This window comes from Setaria viridis, chromosome 9 (assembly GCF_005286985.2).
Source record: "Setaria viridis chromosome 9, Setaria_viridis_v4.0, whole genome shotgun sequence".
Taxonomy (NCBI): Eukaryota; Viridiplantae; Streptophyta; class Magnoliopsida; order Poales; family Poaceae; genus Setaria; species Setaria viridis.
Genome location: NC_048271.2, coordinates 23,286,491 through 23,294,729, shown reverse-complemented (window position 1 = coordinate 23,294,729; position 8,239 = coordinate 23,286,491). Strand labels below are relative to the sequence as shown.

The 8,239-nt window shown below is 39.8% G+C and overlaps 1 pseudogene; it reads right to left on the bottom strand.

The window, feature by feature from the left end:
- Window positions 1–1,873: 1,873 nt before the first annotated feature.
- Window positions 1,874–3,938, bottom strand: LOC140221148 (uncharacterized; annotated as a pseudogene).
- Between the last annotated feature and the right edge of the window lie 4,301 nt (window positions 3,939–8,239).

The window sequence follows — 8,239 nt, the reverse complement described above, 5'->3', positions numbered from 1 at the left end:
TCTCAAAAAATTTAATGAATCCCCTTACAATGACGAATACCTGTGGAATCGGGGCGAGCGGCGGCAGATTGCGGTAGCGGCAGAGCGCGGCCGTGGCGGCAGGCAGCTGCAGCAGGTGGCAGCGGCTAAACCCTACCAAGGGCGAGCGTCGCAAGTGACCTTACAGTAAATGGGGAATAGCAAGTCAGCAGGAGTGACACGGCGTTGGATAAAGTCATAAAGGTATAGTGTGCACCTAGACAAGAAGATCGGTGGTAGTTTCCTACCCAACCTTGTTCTACCATAAGGATGTTCCGTTGTTTGAGAATACACCAAATCGGATAAACAACCAGCCAAATAAGCAATCGAAGATTTTGAAAGTAGGATGTTCCGGTGTTTGAGAATACATCGAACCGGATAAACAGCCAGCCAAATGTTCATTCGAAAATTTTTAAAGTAGGATGTTTTGGTGTTTGACGATACATCAAACTAGATAAACAACCAGCCAAATGGGCATTCGAAGACTTTGGAAGGTGTCATAGGATGTTCCGATGTTTTACAATGCAACGAGCTGGATCGATAGCTAGCTAAGTGCGCTTTCGAACATATTAAGATGCGTTAAAAGGATTTTCCCACAACTACTATGATTAAAGGTCTACATGCACATATCGGTTCATATCTAATACAACAAATGAGTTCAGATCAGATTGACTAAAACATTAATTGATTTCACATCCTAGTCCTCATCACTGTCAGGTGCAGGATTTTCATCTTCATCATGGTATTGCAAGATAGTCTCGTCCTCCCCCTCATCATCAGAATTGAATCCGTCCATATCAGATAGAACCTGTTGGCGAATGGAAGTAACTTGAGCCGCTGGAACGACAATCCATTCCTACCTCGTCGTCAATAATAGGCATCGGAGGCTCTGAACCATCACCAATATCATGATTCAAGGTTTCTTCAATTACATCATCTTGATATGCAAGTACCATGCCACTAGGCGCTGTGTCCTGCTCATTTTCATTAAAGCGCCACAAATGCATGTGCTCAAATTTTTGCACCACTCTCCATGGGTCTTGTAGCAGGGTGTCTGGCAAGTAAAACACCTTTGTTGCTTGTTCAGCAAAAATGTAGGGATAACTTTTGTACCAGTACCTTCCATTATTGATGCTTGTGAAGTACCCATCGTTGCTAATCCTCGGTTCCCTCTAGGTCCCTCCCAGATCATACCAATCACATTGGAATAATACAACAGTTCGATTTCTGCCACGCCCTGATGAGTTATACTGCAGCTCAATAATTTCTTTTAGACAACTATAAAAGTCGAATGGCTCACTGTTATTAAAGCCCGCAGCCATAATCCCACTGTTTTGTGTCTTCCGATTTTCCTCTCAGGCATATGTGTGGTACCGAACAACGCCAACAAGACATGCTGAATATTTTCTTCACCGCTTATCTAGTAAAGCTGATAATGCATATAGGTCCTCGGAGACCTCTCCTTCAAGCATCTTTTCAATCTATACAACAAAACCATAGTTTTATATATATTTTTATATATAGGTCCTCACCAGCTAATATAAGTTTGTTCTAAAAAAGCAGAAAACTTACATGCGATTTAAACCATCAGGCAAATTCTTTCTGAATTCTACGGTCAATGACGTGGTCTGACACACCTTCTGCTTCTAACTGATCCCTATCCATCTGAAAATTAGATTGAAATAATTGCAATACAATCATTGCATGACGGATTACGTACCCGATATATGGCTCAACCTCTTTGCAATTGTTTAGCACATACCAAACCAACTTGTCATAATCCGAATCAAGGAATGAAATCTTCACTGCTCCAATTACATCAACATTTTGTTGGAAAACAAGATAAATCACTTTCTCATAACAAATCAGCATTCTCTCCGTTCCTACCCTCCTAATTGAATCATGTGCCAACATCATCATACGCAAAGCACCTTGAGCAAAATGTCAAGGCCTCATTAGCAACATATGCTTCTGCAATGGATCCTTCAGTCCTAGCCATGTTTCTCATGCTTCAATGTGCATAGCCTTCTTTCAACGGGATACATCCATCCATATTGTACTGGGCCACTTAGGATTACTTCCTCAAGCAAATGGACAGCCAAGTGCACCATAACATCAAAGAAGGCAAGAAGGAAAATTTTCTAAAGCTTGCACAAAATTATTGGGATGTCTGTTTTCAGTTTATTCAAAACATCCAACTACAAAGTTTGCAATATAGTTGCTGAAAGAAGTTTCCTAATTCCGAAACAGCTGAGTATGTCTCTTTACCCATTAAACCTCGAAGGGAACTAGGCAAAATCCTTTGGAGTAGGATATGACAATCATGATATTTTACTCTTTGGAGTTTGCATCCATCAGCGGCAATACATCTTGATAAGTTAGAAGCATATCCATCTGGGAACTTCACCTGACTTATAAAATCACATAACACCTTCTGTTTCTTTTTACCCATTGTATATGGAGCTTCTGGCATTTTGCATGACTCCCCTTCCATAGTATTCAGCATGTGTACATGTGGTCTAATACCCATCTTTTCTAAATCAACCTTAGCATTGATCGTATCCTTTGTCTTCACAGCAATTTTAAACAATATTCCAATAAGGTTTTCGCATATGTTTTTCTCAATGTGCATGACATCAAGATTATGTGGCAGCTTCAGAGTTGTCCAATACAGCAAGTCAAACAAATAAACCCTTTGGCTCTAACACTGTCTGGGTTCCCACTTCCTTTTCTAACCTTGAGGAGGCTTTCCTGGTTTAACGTCTTTAACCTTCTTGAGTTGCTGCTAAAGCTCCTCAGGAGTAAATTGCTCTGGCCTCTCTCAGCTTTTAGTATTACCATCAAACTCTGCTTTCTTTCTTCTCCATGGATGGTCAGTCGGAAGGAAACGACGATAGCCAATATAACATATCTTGTTCTTCAATCTCCTTGAGCAAGGATCCTTGTCACAATGCACACAGGCATAATAACCTTTCGTGACTCGCCCCGCCAATGTGCTCCGTGCTGGATAATCATGTATGCACCAAATAACCGCAACATGCAGTTTAAAGAATTGTTGACTACAAGCATCATATGCATCAACACCCTTCCAAAGGTCCAACAGCTCATCTATGAGAGGTTGCAAGAAGACATCAAAATCGTTTGATGGAGAACTCGACCTAGGGATCAATAATGCTATCATGAAGTTTGATTCTTCCATGCATACCCATGGTGGCATGTTATACAACACAACAAATACTAACCACATACAATATGAGTTGGTCATATTGCCAAATAGATTGAAACCATCGGTTGCAAGGCCAAATCTAATGTTCCTAGCATCTTTTGCAAATTCCAGCTAATTTTTATTGAAGTCTTTCCATGCCTCACTATCAGTTGGATGGCTAAGCTCATTATCCTCCGGTTGTCACTTCAACTCGTGTCAATATGCATCCTTTGCGGTTTTTGATGAAAGGAACATCCTCTTTAGCCTTGAAACTAGCAAACAATGCCTCAATACCTTTTCTGTGTCTTTCCATCTTGAATCCGTTTCACAACACACTGGGCACACATCATGTTCGGCTAGCATCTTGCAAAATAATACACAATTATTCTTGCAAACATGGATAGATTCATAGCTGAGTCCCATGGCACGTATGTACTTCATTGCGTCATCATAAGATGTTGGAACACATGCTCCTAGGAAAGCAAGGGATACCACCTTCAGAATCACATTGAATGCGACATTGTTGATCCGATAGAAAGACTTGATATGAAGTAACTTCACAACAAATGTAAATTGTGTATACTTAGATCCTGGTGACACCTTGGTTTATATGTCCCTTTATAAATTCTAACATTTTTCCTCCAAGCTCTTTAGCGTAGCACATGCGGTCTATCATTTCAGAAAGTCCATCTTCAGTGCATTCATTCTCCTCCATACCCGATATGTGTTCGTTTTCCCAAACCATTTCCTGATCACCATCATCCTAAAATTGCATTATCCACAACCCCCTCATCCGATAGAATTGCAATTTCCTCAACCCCATCATCCTACAGAATTGCATTTTTCTGAACCCCATTATCCTGCAGATTTGCATTTTTCTGAACTCTATCCTCGAATGTTTCTCCATGATGGATCCACCTAGTGTAGGTGCTTGCCATCCCATTCAAAAGTAAGTGCGGGTTCACCTCATCTACAGTACATCTAGACTGATTCAGGCATCCATGACACGAGCATAGTATTTGTTCATCGTGAGAGTATCTACTCTTAACAAATTCCATGAAATCAGTGACCCCTTTCTCATGCTCAGGGGTAAATAGTTGACAACCGTGTATCAAATGTCTATCCATCTAGTAAATTTAAGCAAATTCAACTTAAAATTACTGATTAGATTGAAAGACCTTAATGCGAAATGAAATTTTGGCAAATTCAACAAAAAATTACTGACCAGATTGATGCGCCACAGCAGGAAACACCAGATTTGTCCTGCCGTAGGACTAAGCTGCCGCAGGGAGGCGCAAATCTTCGCCGGAGTGCTTCATCCTGACCGTCCTCTCTCTATTCTTCTTTCTTCCATATCGCGGGAGCGAGGCAACAGGTAAACTATTTTTTAGCTGCAGCGCGGGCTTTTCTGCCACCAAATACTACACTGACCTGAAACTTACCTTAAATATGGGACCTGGTCACGGTAAAGACTTCCCATTCGATCAATAACAGGTTCGACCCACGGGAGGAGCACGTTTTCCATTTTATTTTACCGCCTTATTTATCACCTTAAACTTACATGTGGGACCCTTGTTCATTTATGACATTTTTTGCGGAGCTTATATCATCACAAAACCACCATGTTACAGTGAGTGACGATTTCTTTTTGGCTACAATGGCAACTTTGGTGATATTTTATAACTTTATCACTAAATTTGCTCGGACGTCAAACTTTATGACATTTTCAGCTAGAAACGTCATAGATCTATGATGAGAACAAATGTGTTATAAAATTTTTGTCATAGATCAATACATTTCTTGTAGTGAAAGGATAGCTATCGTGCTTACGTGACCATAAGAGACTAGTTTAGTAGTTTACGAGCAAACTAATAAGGATCATCAAGTTACACACCAAGGAAGGATCTCGTTGGGATGTGGTGTGTACGCCCTCAGGTTGCCCTAGGCCGACTAACAAGCCTACTAGGATGCCACCTCTAATTGTGGAGATCACGAGATAAATAGTTGTAGGGAATGTAAAAGTAGGGTAAAAGAGAAAATAATTGGACCTCTTTGGTCCAATATATTTATAGAACAAGGAGATCTAGCCACCATGAGGAGTCGAATCCATAACAAATTCATGTTACAAACTGACACAAAAATAGTATACAACTCCTCATCCCGACTGCCAAAACCAGATGAAATGACCCTAAAAAATGGGGTTAATATTCATAAATTTTTTATAATAGTTTCATCTTGGTGCACTTAAATACATGAATGGATCTCATCTTAATGCTATTTCAAGTGCTTCTTTATGTCTCCAGCAACATCATGCCCAAATTTGTCCACACGTGATGCTCACATCCTGTAGAACATGTCAGCATGCTAATCTTTCAGAATAATTAAAAGTTAGTTCTAAATTTGCTATTTTAGCTTTAATCTTTGCATGTTAGGAAGACTGCCAAGTTTTGTTGGCAAATTCACCTGATTCAAATTAATTTCCTGCCAAGGGAAGATAGAGATAATAACTGGAGCTTTTGAACATGGCGTGATTTAACTTATTAACTTTTTGTGTGTAGGGAAAATGGATCTAGCATAGCCCATTAATGATTTTGGTGATTGTGTATCAGCACTAACCATTGACACTAACGATATTTGTGAGTATACAATAGGTTTTGGTCATATAGATGCAAGGTGATGGACTTGGGTGATCAAACATCACAAACAATGTCAAGACGACATCTACAGGACTCAAGACATCATAAAAGACAAGCCGAGACAAAGACACATGAACAAATAAAGCAAAATAGTGAAGATTCTTCACCATCATATATGACCATATCATCCTATGAATTACTATATATTCACATCGGATCAGTTGCCATCACCGGATTCCTATGATGAGTTTTGTCTCCTCTCTGTCTTGAATATTGGAGGATCAATGTAAGGTCGATCATGTATCATTATGTTTCAGCTATAAGAGAGCAAAATATTCAACATAATGGCTAGTTTTTATCATTATGATTCCTTATCATCGTACTCAAATTCCTCACCATCACATATCACCAATTCATACAGTATCAACAATAAAATCATCATATCATCTAGTGTTAACAGTAAAATCAACCTTTTATGAGTAATGGCTAGTTCTTCATGTTTGGACTATAAATACCCCATTGGCCGGCCATTTGAAGGGTGTTATAGGCTTGATTTTCACATAAACACAAGTGTTATATCCACCAAAGTGCTTAAGAGAAGACTAAGGCAATTAGCATAAGGCTTAGATCTTGGTAAATGCTAGTTTAGACCTATTAGCACATTGCTTTAGGGATTAACCTAGAGTTAAGCGAGGGTTACACCTCTTGCTATCAGTGTTTTTACACACAAAATGTTGTAAATCCGGGACTTATAACTATTATGAGACCCTCCAATCGCGCTTTTGGAGTGGCCATCAATGCTTGTACAAGGGAGAAGAGGCCCTAGACGATATTCCGGAGCTTTACCTAGTGAAGACAGCGAAGAGTATCCGGCAGAGGCAAAGTGGAGACCCACTTGTGTGTGAGGAAGGCCCATCGGCTATTCACGGAGTGACCCGACCATGAGCTTAGCCCTTGCATAGGGCATTCCCTTGCGAGGGGCTCCAATGAGAATAGGTGAAAGCGAGAGTTTTTCAATACCTTAGTAAAAAGCCATCATGCCGAGAGTTTGTATTTTCTACCTTATTTACCTTCCACATTACTTATTTCACTTTACATTCCTAATTGACATTTTCTAGAATTGCCATGTGTAGTTTGTAGGACTGGAACCTAGGGCGCAAACTTTTTTACGATAGAGATAGCAATAAATAGAAAAATCTAGTACACATCTAGATAGAAGTGGAATAGGTTTTGGTATGTGCTTGGAGCTTGAGTTTTTAGAACACCTCACCCTCTCTTAGGATATCACGGTCGCTTCATTATGTTGTACTACATCCATCCTAAATTATTATTCGTTTGACTTTTCTAAATACACAAGAAAAACTATGTACCTAGATATATACTATATCTAGCTAAATAGTAAAAGCTATCTACGTAAGAAAGTTAAAAGGAATATGGTAATTTGGGATAGAGGGGTAAGAACTTTTAGTTAACACTCGTAAAAGCCGTCATCACTAAATAATCAAATTTGTACTTTTTGTCGCCCCATGGATTAGTGTCGTGGCTGAATTGGTCGCCACATGAGCTTTGTTTTTCTTTGCATTCGCATACAAACTTTTTAGGGGTCTAATTAACATTCTTAGCTAAAAGTGGAATATTTTTTGTTCATTCTACACCAACCAAGCTTAAATTTATGCATGCGAGGCAACTTTTGTAAAAGTCTAAAAGGGAGAAAGTGATCACGGACTAATTAAATTAAGCTTCAGTAGTTTACAACTTTTTGCACATTGTTATCATTTGCGTGTGGCTCGTTACGCTACCAAAAAGGGGTATAGTGGTTGGCACGTTGCCCTCCGGAGGCTCTGTTGCATAATGTCACATGTGAACTCATCACACTGGTATTCACATACGCACGTGTTGAATCCAACAGTTCCATGCATTTCAGACTTAAATATGTTCATAAACAAAGCATGGCCAATCAACACCGAGTTCATACACACCCATTGAACAAAGCGGTGATGTGGGATACGATTGTTATCAGCATTCAACGTCAAGCTCAATCATTTCACCCAACACCATCATAGATTTTTGCAGCGGACAAAATAAAGGAAGAACACCGACACTATCGATGCTTGAGAAATCCATGTCATTGCCTTGCCAAGAGAGGCTGAGTGGTTGGCTTTTAGCAAAAAAAAATCCTATCACATACTACCAATTAAGGAATGTGTGTGCCTAGTGCCTAGTGCCTACTGATCAGAAAATCAGATTATGTTCGGAATAAACACACGTACACTATTCCTTTCATTGTCTGATAGGTTTGCCCTCACCGACACTTAGTGGCGGATCCAGAACCTGGGCTGCCCAGGCTGCAGCCCGAGTTCGTGGTCTGAAAATCAGTAGA